This window comes from Dreissena polymorpha, chromosome 10 (genome assembly GCF_020536995.1).
Source record: "Dreissena polymorpha isolate Duluth1 chromosome 10, UMN_Dpol_1.0, whole genome shotgun sequence".
NCBI lineage: Eukaryota > Metazoa > Mollusca > Bivalvia > Myida > Dreissenidae > Dreissena > Dreissena polymorpha.
In genome coordinates, this window is record NC_068364.1 from 61,895,462 (window position 1) to 61,922,377 (window position 26,916).

At 34.8% G+C, this 26,916-nt stretch overlaps 1 protein-coding gene across 1 annotated transcript in view; it reads right to left on the reverse strand.

Moving 5' to 3' along the window:
• The window catches only part of LOC127849162 (heat shock 70 kDa protein 12B-like), a 45,852-nt gene that overhangs the window by 11,181 nt on the left and 7,755 nt on the right, over window positions 1-26,916 (reverse strand). The window lies entirely within an intron of this gene.

The window sequence follows — 26,916 nt, forward strand, 5'->3', positions numbered from 1 at the left end:
AAATGCTACTCAGACTTATATATCACTTTTGTGTAGATTTACCAGTAACGTTCTTCAGTGTGAAATTAAGCAAACACACAGTGCCGACATGTATGGAAGGGTATTAGGTAAAAATTACACCCTCTTTGACTGTGTCATGATTCTGATTGTACGTTCAATTTGATGTAGAAAATTTCATGCTTGATGACACTACTATACCTGATGTCCAATGTCTATTTCATTCTGCTAAATGGTATCTTGCCATGTGTACAGATGCGCATTCTTGTTCGTTAATGAATGCTGCATATGGGTATGTTGGTTGGTGCAGAGAGTCATGTGCAAAGGTAAAGTATAATGAATCAAATATTGAGTGCGTTGAATAAATTAACGCGATGGAGAAGTAGGGAGTTTCCACCATGCACAAAGCAACATACAATAATGCATGATACAATGATGTTCAATTGACAGTCATTCGAAATGCTACGGACGACTACGAAATTTACGGCCGTGTAACGGAAATGTTATGTATAGGAGAAGTTGCGCCCCTTTGTAAGATATTTGACTATGAACAGAATTAACCGCGTGTTTGTAGACGTAACTTTGTTTTTGTTAATGACTTACCATAATTTTGTACCAGTAGTTTACCTTCAATAACCAAAGAATTTCTAGGGATATATTTCAATATATGCTACAATGCATGTATGCAGAGCTCCAGATAAGACGATTAAAGTCGTAAAAAAATGAATTAAATTTAGTACAAAGTTAGAATAAATTCTCTGGCTTACGGTACACATTGAAAATAAAATAAGAAATCAAAATGTAGTGATCATGCGTAAAACTCAATACATGCATATAATGTAAACATTAATCAATTAGTTCCCATGTCTAGGCCCCATGACATATGAAATCAACAGCCCTTTAACGTTAATTATAATAACAGACATTGTTAAAACAGTCGAAAAGCCGAACGTTTCCATTATCTGGTCCTTTTATCGCAAACGTTGCTGTAGCCCGGCAATTGTCATGAGCTCTTTTAACTATAAACCTACATGCGGATGTCAAAAACTTATAAGTACATGAAAAAACGAATAATAAGATACTTAAGGCTGCGATTTGTTTTATAGCGTGTTAAACCAGATTTTGCTGAAAAAGTATTTGGAACTCTGATGTATGTTCAGTCCAATTAATATAATTCAAATTTACTAGAGAAACTTTTATATTGCACCACCTTTTAAAATGCTATAAAATATAATATTGAAGACCACATATAAAAACTGATTATAAGCTGGGTAGGTATTTCGTGTCAATATCTGGCACATATGAAAGAGCTGTTGGAATGATGCTTAAGTACATTAGAGCATGGCACAATGAGATTAAGCAAATAAAACACTAGGTATTACAATGAGTCAAATCTAAACGAGCAGTCAGTAAGAGCGTAATCGTGCGCAGCAAGACTTACTCAAGTGAATTGAAACTTCTTAGTGTTTTATTCGAAATAATTATTTGTGTCCGATTAATAGCGATTTATGCCGGTTGGTTTTAATGCGGAATAATGCTCCGTTTTAGATCCATAATAAACGAATGCCTTCAATATTTCAAAAACTAACACCGGATTAATGTTCACCGACATTTTTTCATACAAGATTGGATATAAATATTATAGAGCTTAACAAAAAAAATACATTAGGCCCTGTTATCCCGGCACACGCCGCTGGACACACAGGTGGTTAGCGGTGGCTATGATAATAATTAGTGAAAATCTTTTTGAATGATAAATATCATCTTATAAAGAAAAAATCAACCTTTCTATAAAAAAAATAAATTCACTATCGTTTAGCTATAACAAGGTATCCAACTCGAAATCATCCGGAAACGGTGTGCATTCGTTTGAGCAGCCATGTACTTAATTAATTTGCAGCTGATTGTTCATGAACCCGGTCTGTTTCAACGCAGAACGGGAATTTCGTTTTAGGAATGTATATACCTTGTTATATTGTAGCAGCTAGGTCAAATTTAAGAATTAACGCTATACACAATTCGCTTGACCCAGTTGTGATCGATCAGACCGTATTTATGAATGAAAATCTCCACTTGTAAAGACACACCTCCGCATTGGAGCAATGAAATCACTCGCGTGTTTTAAAATGTCGGTTAGTTTAAATGTATAAAAACAAAGGTTTCAAAATGCGCTGGACAGTTAGTTTGATGCATACTTCAATGGCAAGCACGGTAAGATTTTTTTTCATAGTTTTATTGAATTTCGGTTAATCGAGGTATGTGAACTTTGCAGGGGAAATGCCGTTTAATCCGTTGAAGATTTCAGACATGTACGTGTTGATCGATACAACTGGGTCACGCGAGTGTGTATCGTTTTATTTCTTAAAAGTTGACCCATTATTTGTAAAATATTGCAAGACATATACATTTCCAGAAGGAAACTTATTTCTGCGTTGGAATAAGACCAAAAATCGTGAAAATCGCTGTTTAAAATGATAAAGTATGGCTGTTAAAACGAGGCACCCCGTGTTCGGATGATTTCGAATTGGAAACTTGTTATTTAGTAGATAAATTTGATTAGTGAATGGTTTTAAAGAAAAATTGTTTTTTCGTTATAATATGATAATATATTCTAAAAGATGGTTTCAACTAATTATTACATAGCACCGCTACCACATGTGGCTGGACATACACCTTTAAAAAACGCTTACAATTCAAGATTTATGCATAATTGATTGTAAACAATGCCGGTTGAAATCCGTGCGTGGGAATGGTTCTGGTAAGCAAGAGCGACTTCACGTTATGACAGACCTGTTTGTATGGAAATTTATTTATTAATTCTTCAACTTGATTGAAAATATGTTTAGATATTTATACAGGTAGTAGAAGTAGTGTTCTCAACGAGGGATACAATAATTGTACAGTACTAGACACGAGTATTGTCACGTTATGTTCTCTTTATACCCAAAGACAATATAGGCTAAAATGATAAATTATGTGTATAGACATGCTAATTATAGCCTGGAAACGACTAGAGAAATTCTGAAAGTTTCACGCACATGTCGTGGCAATGGGGGTTAAGCATACTTTATAAATATAATTCCAACACATCAGCCCGTGATGTCCTAAATAAATTACGTTGTATAATTTCTTGAGTGCCAATTGCATTCTTACAATATCAAAAAAAATTCCCGGACAGTGCAATTCATTGTGTAGGCCTACTGGTACTTCATCGGCAAAATAAAGTATTTAGTTTAATGGAGATTATATAACTAAGGGAACTAAGTCAGCTTTATTCAGTTTTAGTCAAAATGAACGGATGTTTTCGCTTTTTTTCTGAAAATAATGTATAAACATACGGATAATAAACGCGCGCCTCCTGTTTACATAATTTAGTAACTTGCATTCTGCTTAGTTGCATTCTGCTTACTGCCTTTTGCTAACTGCTGTTGTTAATGACGCTTAGTGGCAAAACCGATTATGACTGGTTTCAGGAAAAATGAACACACAAACATTGGATAGTCACCAAGCATGTTGCAAACAGTCATCAAGTATAACCGATATAAAACAATCATGTTGGAACTGTCATGAAGCATGTTATAATAAACATCACGCATAATGTAAATATTCATCATGAATGATTTAATGTTGCAGCAATCATCAAGTATAAACGAATAGACAACAAGCATGTTGGAATTGTCATAAAGCAAATTAGAATAAGCATCAGTCATAATGTAATATTCACCACGAATGATGTAATTTTTACCTAAATACCCTTCCATAGACATGTGTTGTTACTAAAATAGACATAGAGAACGGCCACCGGAAAAACTTTGCGAAACCGAAATTTCGCAAACTTAAGTACCCTTTTTCTTGAAGGTTTGCTTATTTGTGATAAGTATAAGATAAAAGTCTAACTTGTGATTAATAATTGGTTATTTTTGCTTGTTAAATGCGTTTTCTTCACTATGAACTTTATTTGCAAAGTTGGGGTCCCATGGGATTTTTGTAATATCCCATGGGATTTTTCATTATCCCATGGGAATTTGGTTTCTCCCATGGGATTTTCTCCAGCTTTTTTTATGGAGAAAAAATCCCATGGGATTTTCAAAAACATAAACACGTTCGTTTGTGCTTAGTTATCGATTTTAAGCATTGTTAAAGCATTTGTGCTTATTTTCGTTCAATTTACTTTGATAGAAAAAAAATCCCATTTTTTTATGGGAAAAAAAAATCCCATGGGATTTTTTCTGATTTAATTTATGTAACCTTCAGAAACACTACCTTTTAACAAATGATGAGCATTTCTCGCGATTTCAACGCGTTATATCGTGTTTTAAAATAATAAAAAAATCCCATGGGATTTTTTTGTCCCATGGGATTTTTTTGTCCCATGGGATTTTTTTTCCCATGGATTTTTTTTTCCAATGGGATTTTTTTAAGGTATAAGTTTCTAAAAGCTATATAATAATAATAATTATAATAATAATAATAATAATAATAATAATAATAATAATAATAATAATAATAATAATAATAATAATAATCGTGCTCGATATGATGAATTTGTACTTTTAAGCGACTAACATTTTTATTCGAGCCGATCGTCGAGTCCGAATGGTGAGTATAAGAGCAATTTACCAGTACAAATAAATCTCACTTGTGAAGAGAACGCTACCGTACTATAAAATAATCTTGATAATAAGTCATATCATTTCTCGACAGAAAATGAAAACAGTATCCATATTGATGTCAGCAATGTCCCCTGCTATGATAAATATTGACAAAATGAAAAACCTTGACAATAATTCCGTGTCGAATACGCATTAGATTATAGCAATCAAATTCATATAAGCATTGATAAGATAATTTGCGAAAATGGGTCTTATGTCAAATACGGCAAGCGTAGCTCCATTCCATAATGTCCGGTATTAAGTCACGTCAAGTTTCGTGGTCGAATTATAGCATAATAATCATTTTCACATTACGCGAATCATATGAGTTTCCCTACATATATTGTGTTAAAATTTATGTTACACTAATGTGCGATGATGAAAAGGGGATTTCGGTAATTCTACATTCGCCCGCCTAGTACCGAAATCCCCATATTTACGCCTTAAAGGGTCAATAGGTCATCGGTATGAATGGTTTTTGACTTCACATGAATGTTAAGGTGCAAAAAAATGATATTAATTTTAATTATTAAGCACTCTTGACAGCATTAAGTTGCCTCTCAGTGGGGATTTCGGTAACTCTACACTAGAACTTAAACGCGCGCCGGTACCGAAATCCTGCTGTACAAACCTTCAAGTGTCAACAAAATTATTATAGTGTTTTTTTTTCATTAGCAACCAGTGACATGTATTATCTCCCATTCGGTTACTTCTTTTGGAAAATAATTAGAGGGGATTTCGGTACTGCTACATTCGTACGCCCAGAGCCGAAATCACCCATGTTTACGCCAATCCCCCATATTACGCCTTAAAGGGTCTATATGTCATTATGTTTGGGATTTTGGCTTTGCATTAATGTTGATTTGTACACAATCATATTAGTGTTAATCATTTAAACACTCTTATCAGAATATTTTTTCCATTATTAAATAGTTTATTAATGTGAAAAATGTGTAAACGAATGTAAAAAAGGTAAAATGTACATTTAAAACATTGGTTACACAAAAGTATATGTAAATATAACATGACATAGTAATAATAAGTCTTCAGAAAGTATTTTCCAAACAAATCTGATGAAACAAATGATATCGTACTACCTTATTTACAATATGCTATACACTTTTGCAATTTAGTTATCAATGTTTAATCAAAGCATAAATCAGGATAATATGTTGCCTCTTAGCGGGGATTTCGGTAATTCTTAACAAGCACATAAACCCGCGCCGGTACCGAAATCCCCGCTGTACAAACCTTCAAGTGTAAAAAAATACTGATTTAGGTTTAAATAAAGGGAACAATAGTATTTTTGGCCACCAAAAAGCACGTCCGCGTCAACAAAACGATTGAAATTATGTCAGAAACCCAGCTTTTCATTGTATATATTGCAATACACCATCGGCCGCCGAGAGCGGAATACTGCGCTTGGCCGCTAAACAATGTGGATTGCATCAAATTAAATGTCAATTTTCGATTTTATTACAAAAATAAACACTGCCTTCTTATAAATATGTCAAGCACGTACACTTAACAAAAAAATCGATATATCTTTATGTAATGTAGAAAAGTAAAGCGCTTTATATATAACAATGTTTTATAATGTCTCTCTGGTTGAGAAAAAAAACTAAACAAAACCATGTAGAACATATATGTTTTCATAATTAAAAATTTTTTTTTAATGATGCACGTGATGTTTTATAATTGATATAAGTTCACGTGTCATTGAACGAGTTAAGGGAGAGATGCGAATTAAATTACACATAATTAAAAAATGATACTATACTGTCAGCTTGATTTATAAATTGTGTTCCATCGCGCCAATATATTCATTGTTCCATGAAATTGTGTATAAAAGCAAAACGATTGAAATTATGTCAGAAATCCTGCTTTTCACATGAAATGATCTTTAACACTTTATTTATTCCAATCAGGTAATTAATAATAATAGGGGAAGTCTATACTGTGTATTAGAAACTTGTTGTGGTGATCCCTATCTTATCCGCTCAATACACATCCACCTGGCTACTGTACAGAAAAAATTAGATTTACTTCCAAAATAACTGATTTCATTAATTGCTAACTTGTTGTCTACATTTTAAATTAACAACGATAATGGATCAACATCACCGTTGCACAATTATTAAGTTCACAGTAATCTGTACTTTAAATAGATAGCCTAATTAAAGACGGTGCTAATAAAGAACAAAGCGTGAATGTGGATATTAAGAAATTAGATCCTTTTTTGCATGACACTGGCAGTATATCATTTTATCTTATATAAATAAGCCACATTTAAGACATGAATATAATTAAAATAAGACACATTTGCATCTTTCATTTCTTGAAAAAAAAATAAGCACGCAGTCACATATAAATAAGATACATTGAAGACACAGAAAAAAATAAATAAGACACATTTGCATCTTTCACTAAATTTTCTTAAAAAACATGTGAAACTGAAGAAAAACATTTATTACTGACACATTATTCTAAAAGTCGACTGACAACTTAAGTTCAAAGAGGGATTTACAATTAAATAAGATCCATTTTCGCATGATGCTGGTTGTAGAGCAAGCAATACATTTCTTACTGACACATTATTCTAAAAGTCGACAGGCAACATAAATTCAAAGAGGGAACCACAATTAAATAAGATCAATTTTCGCATGATACTGGTTGTATAGCAAGTAGTCACATATTAATTACAGCTTGCATTAGTTGCAATAATTTTGTTAAGTGCGCGTGCTTCTGAACGTTGCGTTAAGCGAGAGTGTTGTCATTTTGTTAGTTTTATATTTTTGTATTATGTATGATTATTGCTTGTTTTGAATTTGAAATAAACGCTTTCTGGCAAATAAGCATCGTCTTAATTTTAATACAAATAATGAACATTTGACATACAAAATGTCCAATAACATACCGGCAATAACATTATATATATGTTAATTTCTGTGCATGTTTATAGCGAAATTATAGCCGACATCGGCAGTTAGGGAAATTTAGTGACACACTTTAACACATCAAACATGCATGATAGTTCTTTTTTCATATGATATTCCCCTGGTTGCTTACCGGTGTATTGGTGCAGTTGATAACCCCGCCGGGACTACAGTAGGGTGCTAATACACACGTGTATCGTGTTCAATACAATCGTCTTAATTTTAATACAAATAATGAACATTTGACATACAAAATGTCCAATAACATATCGGCATTAACATTATATATATGTTAATTTCTTTGCATGTTTATACCGAAATTATAGCCGACATCGGCAGTTAGGGAAATTTTGTGACACACTTTAACAAATCAAACATGCATGATAGTTCTTTTTTCATATGATATTCCCCTGGTTGCTTACCGGTGTATTGGTGCAGTTGATAACCCCGCCGGGACTACAGTAAGGTGCTAATACACACGTGTATCGTGTTCAATACCCGATCCATGCTACAACGTGTAAGAACGGGAATTTCGGTAATTCTAACTTTTTAAGCTTGCGCACCTCTAATGGGCACATATCCAAATATAATTTAATTAATTATTTTCCTAATCAGCATCATTTCACTAAACTACATGCAAATTTGTAGGTAGCTTTCCATGCTTAAAAAAAAATAAACCGATTTTTTCAAAACCACCCTCACGCTCGGCTTTTGTCCAGTTTATTTTCACCCCTGGGGTATATAAAAGTTCCATAATTCATTCAAATTTCCAAATATGGGCATGCAGTTGGTGTGTACAGATGCAGTAAAGGTGTTTAAAGTTAAAACAAGATGAAATAAGTATTCTTTTACAGACATTTATTTTTTACAAATTTTAATCTATGGAATAGCGCCATGAAATGTAAGTGATTTCAGCCAAGTAAAAATTGGGTCGGTTAAAAACAAAGTGTCATAAAATTCAAAATAGTATCATTTAAGTTATATTTTAAATTAAGTTTTTATAGAAACACTATATACAGCAAAAATACCAAAAAATAAACAGATTTACCGTTTACTTTTTGAAATAAAAATAAAAATGCAACATGCATCATTCGTATTTTCAGCAGTAAATTAATCAATTTAGCCATAACGTTGTTTTAATTTTAAAATTGAAGGATGTGCATACAATTTTCAACATATTTAACAATAAACATAGCTTATGTGCTATATTAAATCAAATTACGTTAGAAAAGAAATAAAACGCGTCGCAAAAAGTATGCGATGTCGGCAGGAATCGAACCTGCGCGGGAAAATCCCAAAAGATTTCAATTTCATCGCCTTACCCACTCGGCCACGACAACTTTACATCTGTGTAACCTTAAATTAGATATATATAAGTAAACAGGTAAAAAGGCTCGCTCGATCTTTGAAGAAATCGCGAAATCGTATTTTTCAGATGATAATTGGATCAAAGTCAATATTTATAGTGAAAATAATGTAATCTAAATGAATAAGTTAAACATATATCAAAATTCGAAGTTTGAAAAAAAAAAATGCATCTCTCGGAAATAAGCGATCATTGAAGATCGGCAATGGCTTATGTATGAAGTGAAAGGACAGTTGAAAGTTTCCATTTTGCACGTTAATGATTCTGATAATATGGTGACAAAGGCAGCAGTCCTATGCAGTATTGTGTTTGACCGGAGAGTAGCGTGATCTGTGTCGGTGTTGGGCGCTCTGAGGGCGCAATCCGGCTACATAGGTACATAGAAACCTCTTGTGGCTATAGTCCATGGATCGGGTTCGGCAGACAGGGAACATGTAAATTTTTCGGCGTTAGCTGTATACGCCAGCTTTTCACCTTAGCCTGACCTTTGTTAGCGTCCAATAGAATTCAAATAAAACTTCCCGCGGCCAAGTACAGATGAATACACTTCATTGACTGCATTGGCTGATTTGAGAATACGACCAGAACATTGGAAACATGTCCGCGTCTTTGGAAAACTGTTTTACTGCGTGTTCAGCATGAAACAATTTTATATCTAATGAAAAGGCTTAATAGATAGAACAGTTTTACACTCAATCTCGACATCAATACAGTTTGTGCGTCCACCTTTTATTTTCAGAAGATTTTCAGCGCGAGAACGTTTGCATTTAAAGGCTATGTTCTCATATTTAGTACTAACTTCCATATTCCTGTCAACATGTTAACATGTTCAAGTATAGAGAGCAGTGTAAGCGAAGACTCACTTTAATGCATTGCATTTCAACTCGCGAGGTATATCGGGTCAATTTGCGGCCACTGTGTGTGAATGTCAGAGTTTACATACAGGTCATCGCTGCGTCTCTACCCTATGTGCTGATCGGAGTTCGCGGCCAGGAAAATAATCGTTACATAATAAAGACGCTATAGCGTGAACTAGGTGAACTGGAATTTTCTTTAGACCAGACAGATGTTAAATGAAGATATCCAGCATATGGTTTGTCAATAACAGATTCTTAATGTGTTTTACAACAATACCATGATAAATATTATTTTTAATTAATTTAACAAGAATTATGCCATCATATTGTCTAATGAATTAAGCATGAGCGCAATGATTCTCGATACTGTTAATAATCGAATCAAATAGCAACGCCAGACAAACCACTAAAACAGGTTTGTTCGAAGAACGCGCGTATAAATATTTAAAATATGTACGGATACTTCGCGTGTGGCCGGTTGACTCATATGTTTCACTTCCATTCTTCTTTTGGTTTTCTGTTTTGTATCTATACGTTTATGACCAGCAATATGTAATAATGTAAAATAAGCCGCGAAAACTCCGCGTATCATCCCGTACTGCGTTTGCTGCAGCTAAGAACTGCACAGAAAAAGACATTCGCTATCTTTGATCTCATTCATTGAAGTCTTTACCTATCATTAACTGCAACCACAATCAACGCCGTATATCTTTTTTAAAGATATTTCTTGTTATATGTATGTTTTATATCTTAATTACCTAAACGTATATTTATCCTGGTTACTTATTTACTGAGGTATGAGTTAGTCGCAATGATTGTAGATACGTTGTACTATATTTAGTAAGTATTTGGAGGACGAGTGGCACGGGCACGCGCTTTAATATCACTTATGCAAGGAACGCGTTTTGTTTATATACGTATTTTTGATATTCCGATAGGCTTAAGGGAGGTAACTTATTCAAGTAAAACGCGATATTTTTGCAATGCCTTTTTATAACTCTTGTTTAATTAATTACATACGAATATACAGCTAAATTTAAGATGATTTTTACCAGAAAAAAATTTCGGAGAAAGATATATTGAGATTTTGATATTCCATAGAATGCGAGTCTCCATATATATTTTCTATTGCAGGGGAGGTAATTTAAAATTTTTAAAGTCTCCGAATTGGTCTTTGTTGTATCTATTTACGTTTATTTTCAAGCTTATGGCGATTAAAAAATTAATTATTATTAGTATATGCTCACATGGATATTGGTACGGATATATCGTGTTCATATAACTGTTACTACATCCATTTCATTCATCATTCAGGTCGGGCTACACAAATCTCGTGAAGAGGCCAGTAGGACCTGTAAACAAACTCTCATACACACACTCTTCACTCATCGTGGCGCTCTCGCATGTCTGAGGCGATATATAAGATCGATGTCATATATAATACTGTATTCGCTGGTATTTTCGGTTGATATGTTTGACTGCTTAGGACGCAATGAATATAGTGTATTTATATTTAATCGAAGTGAGCACATTGTTGTTTCTGGCGGTATTCAATTTCTGGTAATAGTTTCGCGATTAAAGACGTCGGTTCTCGGTTAGGTGTGGAATGTTCTTATTTGTTAATGTGCCAAGTGCTTAAAGGCGGTTTATCGCACTTTATTAGTCGGCGTTTCAAGAGAATGGGTAATAAATGCAAATCAGTAGGTGCTTAGAAGACTTAAGTACGGCAAGAACCACAACTCACTCTGCTAGGAACGATTACCACTGCCTGTCTGCAGCAGACGACAAATGATTCTGCTCTAGCAGTGAATGTATATACCAGCTTGTAAACGCCATTGGCCAGTCTAGTGTTTATCATTAAAATATGCACATATTGGCTGCTTTCATGGAAAACGAGGCTTAATGCACGTCAAATAAGATTAGCCTGTGCACAATGATAAGCATATGCAATGCGAACAAGCTAATCAAGGACGACAACAGCGAACAACTAAAGTGCCTTCAGCGCTTTGATTTATAATATACATTATGTCCTATGTTATATGGCGTATAGCTACTAATATATGTGTGTATAAAATATGTTAACCGTCTTTATTTTTTAAATAAATGAAATCATACTGAAACTCTACGAATTGAGGATTTACATGTTTTTATGAGCTGTCAAAGATTATTACAAACAACAATTATTATCTTTTTTAATGCAGACACTTTAAAAGACTGTGGGTGCGGACCCAGGATCCTGCGATAAATCAAACGGAAAGGTACTTTAGGTACTTAAGCTACGTTGAAGAAACTCGGACATTGTTGACGCCCTGTCTTCAATAAATACTGTTTTTGAGTGAGGTTAAACTTACAAATGTATTTGTTAGCCAATTGACGTGTATCGTGGTATTTTGAAATTATTTTTAAAATAACTGGGCTAAGCATTGGTTTCGGTAGAAAAGTACTGCAACAATTTCGCTAGATTTGAACACATTTTAACACTCCGCATTATGATATTTTGATTCAATTTTTCATATTTATACCAAGTGAGTTTCCATTTGACCGCCTTGCGGATACAGATCCATTAGCATGTGCTTGTGTATTATAATAACAATTAATGAGTTAATTTACTACTTACAGTATCGTTATTTTCATCAACATCATCGTTATCAACGTTATCATGATCATCATCATCAACATAATCATCATCTCATCATTATCATCATCATCATTATCATCATCATCATCATCATCATCATCATCATCATCATCATCATCATCATCATCATCATCATCATCATCATCATCATCATCATCATCATCATCGTCATCATCATCGTCATCATCATCATCATCATCATCATCATCATCGTCGTCGTTGTCGTCGTCGTCGTCGTCGTCGTCGTCGTCGTCCTCGTCCTCGTCCTGCTCCTCCGCCTCCACCGCATCATCAGCAGCAGCATCGTCATCAGCAACAGCAGCAGCATTATCGTCACTATCACCAACAACATCGTTATGGTCGTCATCGTCGTGATCATCATCATCAGTGTCATCATCATCATCATCATCGTCATTGTTATCGTCGTTTTTCTCCTCCTCGTCGTCGTCATCGTCATCATCGTCGTCATCGTCATTCTCATCATGAACAATTTCAACAACCGTAAAACCTATCGCTCAGCTCATTTTTGCAGTGAATTCGGATGTTATATCAAATCTTTTTGATTAATAGAGTTTGCTGCTTAATGTATTAATAACTAAATAATAATGTTGATAATATTGAAAATAAATGGTTTCAATTTTATTTATCCGTTTAAGATGCAGTATTTGACCAAGTCAATTTGTCGCTAAAAGTAGTCATTACACATTCAATCCAAAAAGCGTTACGAGTTGCTATTGAAACTATAATCGCATTCCGATAAAAATGGTGTCTGTATTAGGGCCTGTTTAATTTCTACGCTTAATTGCAATTCATAAAAATATTTTTAAGGGTACCGGTATATCTAGACACACTCTGTTATCCAAACAATCCTTGTGATCATAAACAAATAAACAATGAAATATAAATAAAATTAGATGATAAAAAATGGTATCTTCCTTTTTGCTGTTGCTAGTTATCAACAGAGTAGCAAAACTTTTAAATATAAATTATATTCAATTCATAGCACGCTTAAAGATTTGAAGTTTATCTAAATCTATAAGCACAAACATATTTATGTTTGTTAATACAAAGCTGTAGCAGTTTTCTGATTGCGCTTGAAAAGATGTGATTGTTGTTGTTGCATTAATAGTATCATTAGTTTGTATTTCCAGATTAGGTATTCCACCATACATTTTGTTTTTAATCATATGTCTTATAATTGGCATTGCAATATTTCAATAACGAGTAATCAACACAATTGACTTTATGTATTTTTAATTGTTTATCCATATTATCATTAACACTTGAGGGAAAAATAAGCTGTGTCATTTTTTATTTTTTATTTTACTTATGGTTCAGACAACTCTGCTTTTACTATATGCCGTAATAATTATAAGTTTCCGTTCACTTAAAGATATTGTTTTTCGTGTTGGAAAATTTAAATACGAAAAATATTTAGAGACAAGTGTGTTATGTTTGTTTGTCAATTATTTAATTGAAGTAGAAATAATACATCAGTGTACATAATTTTATTGTGTTGTTCCCTTCGTTCTTTACTTTAAAAATGCAACTTAACAGCTTTGCAATCAACTGAAATAATATATAAAAAGTAAAAACAATAAACGTTTGGCTTTCTTAATACGATATCATTTCAAACGCTGTTGGAAGGAACCATTGCTTATTAGAGGTTTACAAGGTAATTTACCCAAGTACGCAAATGTAATGGTCGATTGCCCTTAGGCATGATTCTGTTTTATTACTTTAATCCGGTTGTAAAAATGCATGACCGAAGGGTCATCAGATAAGCAAAAACAGGGTCAAAATCTGATAAAATAGCGCTGTTTAACTGACTGTACGAAAATCCGTATGTCCGAAAATTTAGAATCATGAAAACATAAATATTTTGGCTTAAAAAGGAAATGTAAGAAAATTTAGAATGTAAGAGAAAATACGGTGGTTTTATGGTGTTTAAATCGATTAGAAATAGCAAAACCTAAAGACATTATCTCAAGTGTGATTTTCAAAAGATTTTATATGAATGTACACACACGGTAAAACTAGTCTATTAAAATGAAATACCTTCATTGGTTCTCATGTTTTTAATATTTATTAAACATAGGTATTTGTGAACACTTGTTGTTATATAATATTGAAATGTACACGCATACTGAACATAAAATCATTAGCATAACGGCTAAGTTGGTTTTTACTAAGATTGCAATAGTGTTTATTTTATTATTATGAATCTTATGAGGATAATTTTGAAAGTATGACACAGAGTATCTGAAGAAGATATATACATAATCACATATGTTGTTGTTGTTGTGGTTATTGTTTCAATATTTTTATGAGTATCATACATTCAATGACGAATAGCTATTAATTTGTCATACAAACACCATAATTATTATTGGATTGCGGAGATTAAACAAATCGATTCCCTAGTAACTGATATAACTGATACATTTTTTGAGCGACAATTTGAAACTAAATCTAGTATTATTTAAATTTGATTATTTTAATTGCAGACTTTTTTTATTAACCCCAATTATTGTGTACGCAACGTTTCTTTTATTTAAATCGCTGAGTACGAAGCATCAAGCTATTTTTTAATTAATTGACAGTGATCTTTAATGTATGTCATAATATAAATTGAAATCAATCTTAATTAAAGCTTGAGCGGTTGGTTTGTAATAAGTTTTGTAAATGTTGCTGTAGGATATGTATGCACAATAAATACTAACGCTCTGGCATATTGTGATGGTGATATGATTATATATTGCACAATGAATATGTGATGATGTTCTTGTGATAATATTGAGGCTATAATTAGTTTTTGAATTAAGCTAGCTAATTTCAAATAAGATACAAACACATCCCAATCCTAAAATTATCAGTAAGTTATAGTATTGTTTGCCTCTAGGCGCATAATTAATTGAAGGCCTAGTTTATCTGTTAATCCTCGCCCCATGTGGTGTCCCAGTGGGTACACTGATATTAATACACGATGTATTGGTCCACCATTAAATCTCTTATCAAAACATGTCTCTCAGGTGACTGAAAAATGGCTGTGTAGATACAACAAATACTACTACAACGGAGACTAAGATAACACATGTTACAATTAATTTGTCTTCCTTGCGTTCTTCTTATACGACAAACACTTCTAAAACAAAAAAGCAAAAAGCCGCTACTGCTACTGCTTCGGCTACTCTTACTGCTACTGCTACTGCTACTGCTGCCGCTGCCGCTGCCACTGCCACTGCCGCTGCCACTGCCGCTGCCACTGCCGCGGCCACTGCCACTGCCGCTGCCACTGCCGCTGCCAGTGCTGCTGCTGCTGCTGCTGCTGCTACTGATAGTGCTACTGCTACTGCCACTGCTACTGCCACTGCCACTGCCGCTGCCACTGCCGCTGCTGCTGTTGCTTCTGATAGTGCTACTGCTACTGCTGCTGCTGCTGCTCCTGCTGCTGTTGCTGCTGCTACTGTTACTGCTACTGATACGGCTACTGATACTGCTACTTCTACTGCTAGTGCTACTGCTACTGCTACTGCTACTGCTACTGCTACTGCTACTGATTCTGCTACTGCTACTGCTGCTGCTGCTACTGCTGCTGCTGCTGCTACTGCTACTATTGATAATATTTCTCCTTCTACTTCTCTTTCTAATATTGCTAGCGATGCTTCATAATTTATTTTTAAATGTATCATTTTGTTAAAACAGGAAAGAACTGTTATATATATTTTCTTAAAGGGATCTTTTCACGCTTTGGTAAATTGACAAAATTGAAAAAAGTTGTTTCAGATTCGTAAGTTTTCGTTTTAGTTATGATATTTGTGAGGAAACAGTAATACTGGACATTTACCATGCTCTAATATAGCCATTATATGCATCTTTTGACGATTTTAAAACCTAAAAATTATAAAGCGTTGCAACGCGAAACGATTGAATAATTTGGAGAGTTCTGTTTTTGTCGTTAAATTTTGTGAAACTACGAAGATTGCTTATATAAGGTATAAAATACGTCGAGAATGTGTACTCGGCGGAATAGCTCAGTAGGCATAAGCGTTTATACTACAGGACTCTGCCAGGACTCCAGGGGTCACTGGTTCGAACCCTGCTCCGGGCAATGTACATTTCCTTTTTTTTTTTTTTTTCTTGATTTTTTACTGGAGCTTTTATGATCCAATGTTTACATTTATCAATATAAAGCATTTAATGAATAAGTTAAAAAAATGCCAAAATCTGTGAAAAGGCCCCTTTAAAGGTGTAAAGAATCTAAACTTTTCTGCGATTAAAGTTTTATTTAACTGGATTAGTATAGGCCACATAACAGACGCTATTGTACTGATTTGTACTAAACAACATTTTGTCATAATCAACAGTTTTAACATGCCGCAGTTTCCTTGGAAGTTGACCTTTGATTGGAGTTATGTATAAAACATTAACAAGGTATTTGTTGACAGTTTGTCCTGTCACAATTATATATTAGTTGAGCCAAACGTGTGATAAAGATCCCTTTTGGGGTGGCGATAAATACTATTTATATTGTTCAACAGTGGGAGACTGAGAAAACATATGTTACAATTAATTTGTCTACTTTGCCTGCTTCTTCTTTATATATTTTTCTTGCTAATCGTTTAAGTTTAGTTTTAGTTAAGTAGGTATATCAATTTACATTTTTTGATAGATATTTATTTGGATAGTAATAGTATGTTTTATTTGACTTGACATCATTGAACCGGTTTATTCATTGATAAGATCGGGATCTCCACAGGTGTTTAATCTCGATTGTTAGGTGGGGAGAAGGGTCCGAATGATAATGTTGTCGTCGGCTTACGAATCACATTTCACAAGTTTTAGACAAATATGCATACATTATAAACCTAATTTAAGTATTACATAGATAATAACTTATCTTTATTTTGATGAACTACGTTTAAGGTATAAAACTATAATTATCTATGTGTTGTGTGCCGCATACATACCATCTTGCTTTTTTAAATTTGATCACAACGGTCCGAAGTCATAAACATTCATTATGCATGGTTGCTAAAGCACAGTGTATACTAACTAACCTATGTTTATTGTTGCTTGCTAGGGTTATTATTATTATTTTTTATTTTTTTTATTTTTTTTTTGGGGGGGGGGGGTGGGAGGGCTTTTATAGAAGATTTCAACTAGTCCTTCAATTAACGAAAAAAAAATATTGGTATAGGAAATATAAAAGAGTAATAGACAGCTTCATTCATGCTGTTCTATTATGGTGTTTTAACGCATATAATTATGTATGGTTGATGAAGCACATTGTATGCTACCGATGTTTATTGTTGTTTGATGATGATGTTAAGTTGGTGTTGCTGTTGTTGTTAATGATGTTGAGGAGGAGGAGGAGGAAGAAGAAGAAGAAGAAGATGATGATGATGATGATGATGATGATGATGATGGTGGTGGTGGTAGTAGTGACGACGACGACGATGATGATGATTTTGATTATGATAATGAGATTTGAATTAAATTAATGCGCAAAGATTTTTCTTTTTAGCGGCCAAATGCAGATATCTGCGCTCGGCCGCTGTAAGGGTTATGTAATATTTGCAATCTACATAGGAGTCAATAGCAGATACCAAGCACCATATGCTTATGAGAAACAAAAGCAAAATATTGGCAATCGCTGAAATCTCGAATATGACTTAATCATTTTATTAAATGAAAACCGGTAACTATTTTAAACGGTTATTATATTGCAACAACTTAGCGGTGTTTATCCAAAAGACCATTGTTATAATTACAGGGACGTCAATAGGCCAAACTATTCAGGAAATATGATTTGAGTCGTCAAGGATAGATTTTGAGATCAATGTACGTCCGATGAGATTTAAAGGGAGTTGGAGGCGTAGGGACAGATTCGTTCGAGTACGCGATCATTTGAGAACAAATTATGTTGAAGCTTTATCGGAATTCCGGAAATTTGCGATCGGTACCGATTTTTCCTGGTTCTTTTTTATTGATTCTGATAAGTTAGCGGCCGGCACGGACATGAATATTAACTGACGAAAACCTCTTCGCTACTTTCCGAAAATCTTCGACATGTTGCAAATATCCGTAATATTCCGCATTGTACTCACCAGAAATTGCAACTAGAAAGACTACAATAAATCAGTTAGCTACGGCTCGGGCGGGGATTTACCTTTTATCCCTGTAAGGGACCTAATGCCCCAGACTACCGGCTATTTTTTCCGGAATTCGAACTTGATACACTTGATATCCCTGAATTAAATATTTATATCCGCAATTTTGATCTCTAGAGTGCTGACTGTTAGTATTGTATTTGACTGGAATGACTGTCGATTATGTGTTTTTAAGATTAAAACAAGCTTACGAAGAACTTTGTGTTTGCTTTTTTGTACGCTTTCTTTTTAAAAATGTATTGTCCGCCACGGACGCAAAAATTGACCAAATGTACCAGATTGTGGTCTCTTTAAAGTGCTATGTTTTTACTGCCGTGATATCTTTAACAAACTACACATTATTGATCGTGGACGTTTTATACTCTTATTGAATTTGTTTCCTCAAAATATGCTCTTCTATTAGTAGATGTTTAGGTGACGATGTTCTAATTATAGATCTTACACGGCCAAGAAACACTAGATAGGTCTTTGCAAAGAGAGCTGTTGGATATCGTGAATGCGTTCAATGTGGCCTGTTTATTTCAGAAAGCTATGTGCAATGTTTTATGGGGATTTCTATCAAATTGCCAATTGCAAAATTTGATTTAATTCATTCGGACCTACAAGCGGGAAACTTCTTCATTAAAATTCAATGGGCTTTTAAGAAGTTCGTTGAAAGGCCAAATTTGACGTTAAACAGCAACGCCAAAAAAATTGCTACTCAGTCTTATTTATCACTTTTTTTGTAAGATTTACCAGTAGACGTTCTTCAGTGAAATTAAGCAAACACACAGTGCCGTCAAATATGGAAGGGTATTTAGGTAAAAATTACATCCTTCTTTGTGACTGTGTCATGATTCTTGATGGTACTTTCAATTAGTATGTAGACACCTTTTCATGCTTGATGACACTTACATCTTGCCTGATGTCCAATGTCTATTTACATTCTGCTTAATGGTATCATGCATGTGTACAGATGCAACATTCTTGTTCGTTAATTGCATGCTGCATATGTGTATGTTGGTTTGTGCAGAGAGACTTGTGCAATAGGCGCAGTGCATAATGACATCAAATATTAATGCGTTTAATAAATTAACGCGATGGTAAGATGTGAGTTTCACCCAAGCACAAAGCAACATACTATCATGCATGATACAATGATGTCAATTGACAGTCATTCCGAAATGCTACGGAGGACCACGGAAATTTACGGCGTATAACGGAAATTTTATGTTATAGGAGAAGTTGCGCACCTTTGTAAGATATTTGCTACTGAACCGAAATTAACCGCGTGTTTGTAGACTTAACTTTTTTTTGGTTAATGACTAACCATAATTTTTGTACAGTAATTTACCTTCAATAACCAAAGAAAGTCTATGGATATATTTCAATATATGCTACTAATGCATGTATGCAGAGCTCCAGATAAGACGCTTAAAGTCGTAAAAAATTGAATTAAATTTAGTAAAAAAGTAGACTTAAATTCTGTGCGTACGGTTACACATTGGAAAAATAAAATAAGAATTCAAAATGTGTGATCATGCGTAAAACTCAATATCAATGCATATAATGTAAACATTTTATCAATGAGTTCCCACTCGTCTAGGCCCTCATTACAATTATGAAATCAACAGCACTTTAACGTTATTATGAATAACAGACCATCTTTACAACAGTCGAAAAGCCGAACGTTTTCCATTATCTGGTCCTTTTATCGCAAAAAGTCTGCTGTAACCCGGCAATTGTCATTAGCTCTTCTTAGACTATAAACCTAAATGCGGATGTGCCAAAAATTATATTTACCTGAAAAAAAAAGAATTAATAATAGACTTTAAGGCTGGATTATTATAGAGTGTAAACCAAGATTTTGCTGAAAAAGTTATCTGGAACTTTGCATGTATGTTGAGAGGAAATCGATTACATAATTTCAAATTTACTAGAGTACTTTTATATTGCACCACATAAAATGCTTTAAAACTATAATATTGAAGTGCACATATAAACTTTATTATAGATGGGTAGGTATTTCGTGTCAATCTCTTTCACATATGAAAGAGCTGTTGGTCATGCTGCTTTAAGTACATATAGATGCATGACACAATTTAGATTAAGCAAAATAAAACACTAGGTATTTGCCAAGAGTCAAATATATACGAGCAGTAAGAGCGTAATCGTGCACAGCGAGACTTACTCATGTAGAATTTAAAACTCTAATTGCTTTCTTTCGAAATAATTTCATGTGTCCGATCTAATATGCAATATGCCCGGTGTTTTTTTTGCGGATTAATGTTCCGTTTTAGATCCATAATTAACGAATGCCTCAATATTTTCAAAAATTAACACCGGAATAATGTTCACCGACATTTTTTCATACAGATTGGATATAAATATTATAGAGCTTAACAAAAAATACATTAAGCCCTGTTCTCCCGGCACACGTGCTGGACACACAGGTGGTTAGCGTGTGGCTATGATAATAATTAGTGAAAACATCTTTTTGAATGATAAATAATCATATTAAAACGAAAAATCAAATTTTCTATATAAAAAAAAATCACTACCGTTTTATATATAACAAGGTATCCAACTCGAAATCATCCGAAAACGGGGTGCATCGTTTTGAGCAGCCATTACTAAATTAATTTTGCAGCGATTTTCATGACCCGGTCTTATTCAACGCAGAAATGAATTTCCTTTTAGGAAATGTATATATATTGTTATATTTCTACACATGCTGGGTCAAATTTTAAGAAATAAAGCTATACATAATTCGCTTGACCCAGTTGTTATCGATCAGACCGTATTTATGAATGAAATCTCCAGTTGTAAAGACACAACTCCGCATTGGAGCAATGAAATCACTCTTGTGTTTAAAATGTCAGTTCGTTGAAATGTATGTAAACAAAGGTTTGAAAATGCGCTGGACAGTTAGTTTTGATGCATAATTCTACGGCAAGCACGGTAAGAATGTTTTTTTCATACGTTTTATTGAATAATGGTATCGAGGTTCGTGAACTTTGCAGGGAAAATGCCCATTTCCCCGTGAAGATTTCAGTCATGAATACTGTCTGATCGATCACAGCTGGGTCACGCGAGTTGTGTATCGTGTTATTTTTTAAAAGTTGACCCAGTATTTGTAAAAATATTGCATGACATATACATTTCCAGAAAGGAAATTTATTTCTGCGTTGAATAAGACCAAGATCGTGAAAATCGCAAAATTGATGAAGTAATGGCTGTTTAAAACGATGCATCCCGTTTTCGGATGATTTCGAGTTGGATACCTTGTTGAATATATATTTAACTTATTTTTTTTAAGAAAAGTTGATTTTTCGTTATAATATGATTACTTATCATTCCAAAATATGTTTTCACTAACTAGTATTATAGCCACACGCTAACCACCTGTAGCTGGACACTTTTAAAAAACACAATACAAATTCAAGTACTTATGCACTTAATTGATTGTAAACAATGACGGTTGAAATCCGTGCGTGGGAATTTTTCTGGTAACCAAGAGCGACGTCAACGTTCATGACAAACCTGTTTATATGACATTTATTTATTGATTTTTTCCAACTTGATTGAAAATTATGTTTTATGATATTTTAATACATGTAGATGAAGTAGTTGTTTTCTCAACGAGGAGTACAATAGTTGTACAGTACTAGACACGAGTACTTGTAACTTTCAGGTTTCTCTGTATACCACAGACATTATATAGTCATAAAATGATAAATATGTGTTTATAGAAATTGTAATTATAGCATGGTAAATAGACTAGAGAAATCTGAAAGTTTCACGCACAGGTCTGTGGCAATGGGGGTTTGGGCTACTTTATAAATATGAGGTCGATATGCAATGCACATCGGTAGATTACGTCTACTGTAATTATTTGGACTAGGGAAGGGCCACAATTCCAACACATCAGCCCCGTTATGTTCTGAATAAAATACATGTATAATTTCTTGAGTGCCAATTGCATCTTACAAATATCAAAAACATTCACGGCAGTCAATTCATTGTGTAAACGTACTGGTCTTCATGGCAATAATGAACGTATTTAGTTTAATGGAGATTATATAACGAAGGGAACTAATTCAGCTTATTCAGTTTACTAGTCAAAATGATTCGGATGTTTTCGCTTTTTTTTCCGAAAAGTAATTTATTCAACATACGGAAAATAAACGCGCGCCACCTGATGTCATAATTTAGTAACTTGCATTCTGCTTACTGCCTGTTGCTAACTGCCGTTGTTAATGACGCTTAGTGGCAAAACCGATTATGACTGGTTTCAGGAATAATGAACACACAAACATTGGATAGTCACCAAGCATGTTGAAACAATCATCAAGTATAACCGATAGAGAACAAGCATGTTGGAACTGTCATGAAGCATGTTAGAATAAACATCACGCATAATGTAAATATTATTCATGAATGATGTAATGTTGCAGCAATCATCAAGTATAAACGAATAGACAACAAGCATGTTGGAATTGTCATAAAGCAAATTAGAATAAGCATCAGTCATAATGTAAATATTCACCACGAATGATGTAACTTTTACCTAAATATCCTTCCATAGACATGTGTTGTTACTAAAATAGACATAGAGATTTGAGCATTGGGAGTGACCTAATCATACTGTGCTTTAGCAGTATTACGGAATACCGTTAGTGCCATCGTGGTTACACATTAAAATCCAGAGGGCGAGAACGCGAGAACGCGATAGTACGATGGCGACAATGTGACAATACGATGATGACAGGGTGACAATACGATGGCGACAATGCGATAGTACGATGGCGACAATGCGAGAACGCGATAATACGATGACGACAATCAGACAGTGCGATGACGACAGTGCGACAATACGATGGCGACAGTGAGATAGTACGATGGCGACAATACTACAGTTCGATAGTGCGATAATACGATGACGACAGTGCGAAAATACGATGACGACAGTGCGACAATACGATGGCGATAGCCGACAGTGCGATAGTACGATGGTGCCAATGCGATAACGCGATAGTATGATGGCGGCAATTCGAAAATGCGATGGCGACAGTGCGACAATACGATGGCGACAATGCGATAGAACGATGGCGACATTGCGATAATACCACGGCGACAGTACGATATGACTATCGCATTGTCGCCCCCGTACTATCGCACTGCCGCCATTGTATTGTCGCACTGTCGCATTGTCGTCATCGTACTAGCGCGTTTTCGCAATCGTACGAACGCATTGTCGCCATCGTATTGTCGCACTGTCGTCATCGTACTTTCGCGTTCTCGCATTCTCGCCCTCTGGATTTTAATGAGTAACCACGGTGGCCCTAACGGTATTTTGTACAGTAAAGTGCGTAAAATCTGGTTTGGAATAACAATTTTTATGCCGAAAACAGATGTTGAAAACCCGACTTTGTTTTATAAGTAGTAGTCTAAATATACAATGAGTTTTCCGAGCATTAAATAAACATATTAAAATAAAATTCATGTTCGTATCAGTTGAAGTTCTTGTTAATAGTAGAAGCAAAGAACACAATAAAACGCTGATTGGGCTTACTAATTTGAGGCAAGAAAAAACACATCGCGCTATTATATATAACATATAACGCGCATCCGCAAAGTTCGAGCGCCCGTCTCGGTGCCGTCGTTTCCGGTGAAAGTTTCGCACAGGAGCTACCGAGTTTGGATATGAGACCACGAATCATGGCTTGACTTTATATATCAGTCAGCGTAGTACCTGACCAGACTGCGCGGTTGGACAAGCTAGGATGGACCAACTTCGGCCGCATATGACATAAGACCCATTTTCGCATGACGCGGGTCATCTGACCTTTATAATGTGTATATAGCTTTGAATGGAATTTGCACATAGTTTTTGGCATGGATTTATTGTTATGTTAATGTGTTGCACGCTTTCAAAAGCAGAGGGCATATATAAGATCAATTATACTACGGAGTTCATTTTCTGTTGCAAAATGAAATGCAATAAAGATTGTTACTCAGCGGTGTGTACAGTATGACAGCGTTGTCTGTCTGCGATGCATTTATACTGGTTCTAAGCTGGCATACTCACCAATTGGACTCAACCATCTGCTCGAACAAGAAATGATAAGTTCTACTAGCATAAACCTTTAATTGTAACTCATTTAAAAATATTCATGTTATTTATATTATTCAATTTATTATTCAAAATTATAATTATTATTTCCTTTATTGTTGTTTTTCGCATTAAGAAACTTATTCGGCTTACGAAACTGAAAAATCCCATTGGAAAAAAATCCCATGGGAGAAAAAATCCCATGGGTTTTAAAATCCCATGGGATTTAAAAATCCCATGGGATTTAAAAATCCCATGGGATTTTTTATTTTTTTTTAAACACGACTAAACGCATTAAAATATCGTAGTTGTTCATCATTTCATAAAATATGATGTTTCTGAAAGTTTCATGAATAAATCTCCCAAAATAAGAAAAAAATCCCATGGGATTTTTTTCTCCCATTTTAAAATGGGATTTTTTTATTACTAAATATTTTTATATATAATTGGCATAAAACCAATATACAGTCCTTAAATAACGTTAAAATACTTGCAAACGCAAATAAAACACGTTTTTTAAAATGTTCAAAATCCCATGGGATTTTTCTCCCATTTGCAAATTATGGGAGAAAAAAAATCCCATGGGAGAAAAAATCCCATGGGAAAATCAAAAATCCCATGGGAAAATGCAAAAATCCCATGGGGACCCCAACTTTGCTTATAAATTTCATAGTGAAGAAAACGCGTTTTTTGAGTGAAAATAACCAATTATTAATCAACGATAAGACTTTTATCGCATACTATGTCTCAAAGTAGCAAATCTTTAAGAAAAAGGGTACTTAAGTTTGCGAAATTTCGGTTTCGCAAAGTTTTTCCGGTGGCCGTTAGAGATTTGAGCATTGGGAGTGACCTAATCATACTGTGCTTTGGCAGAATTACGGAATACCGTTAGTGCCATCGTGGTTACACATTAAATCCAGAGGGCGAGAACGCGAGAACGCGATAGTACGATGGCGACAATGTGACAATACGATGATGACAGTGTGACAATACGATGGCGACAATGCGATAGTACGATGGCGACAATGCGATAACGCGATAGGACGATGAAGACAATCAGACAGTGCGATGACGACAGTGCGACAATACTATGGCGATAGTGAGATAGTACGATGGCGACAATGCGACAGTACGATATTGCGATAATACGATGACGACAGTGCGAAAATACGATGACGACAGTGCGACAATGCGATGGCGACAGCCGACAGTGCGATAGTACGATGGTGCCAATGCGATAACGCGATAGTATGATGGCGGCAATTTGAAAATACGATGGCGACAGTGCGACAATACGATGGCGACAATGCGATAGAACGATGGCGACATTGCGATAATACCACGGCGACAGTACGATATGACTTTCGCATTGTCGCCACCGTACTATCGCACTGCCGCCATTGTATTGTCGCACTGTCGCATTGTCGTCAGCGTACTAGCGCGTTTTCGCAATCGTACGAATGCATTGTCGCCATCGTATTGTCGCACTGTCGACATCGTACTTTTGCGTTCTCGCATTCATGCCATCTGGATTTTAATGAGTAACCACGGTGGCCCTTACGGTATTTTGTACAGTAAAATGCGTAAAATCTGGTTTGGAATAACAATTTATATGCCGAAAACAGATGTTGAAAACACGACTTTGTTTTATAAGTAGTAGTCTAAATATACAATGAGTTTTCCGAGCTTTAAATAAATATATTAAAATAAAATTCATGTTCGTATCGGTTGAAGTTCTTGTTAATAGTAGAAGCAAAGAACACAATAAAACGCTGATTGGGCTTACTAATTTGAGGCAAGAAAAAACACATCGCGCTATTATATAAAACATATAAGGCGCATCCGCCAAGTTTGAGCGCCCGTCTCGGTGCCGTCGTTTCCGGTGAAAGTTTCGCACAGGAGCTACCGAGTTCGGATATGAGACCACGAATCATTGCTTGACTTTATGTATAAGTCAGTGTAGAACCTGACCAGAACGCGCGGTTGGAAAAGCTAGGATGGACCAACTTTGGCCGCATATGACATAAGACCCATTTTCGCATGACGCGGGTCATCTGACCTTTATAATGTGTATATAGCTTTGAATGGAAATTGCACATAGTTTTTGCATGGACTTATTGTTATGTTAATATGTTGCACGCTTTCAATAGCAGAGGGCACATATTAGATCAATTATACTACGGAGTTCATTTTCTGTTGCAAA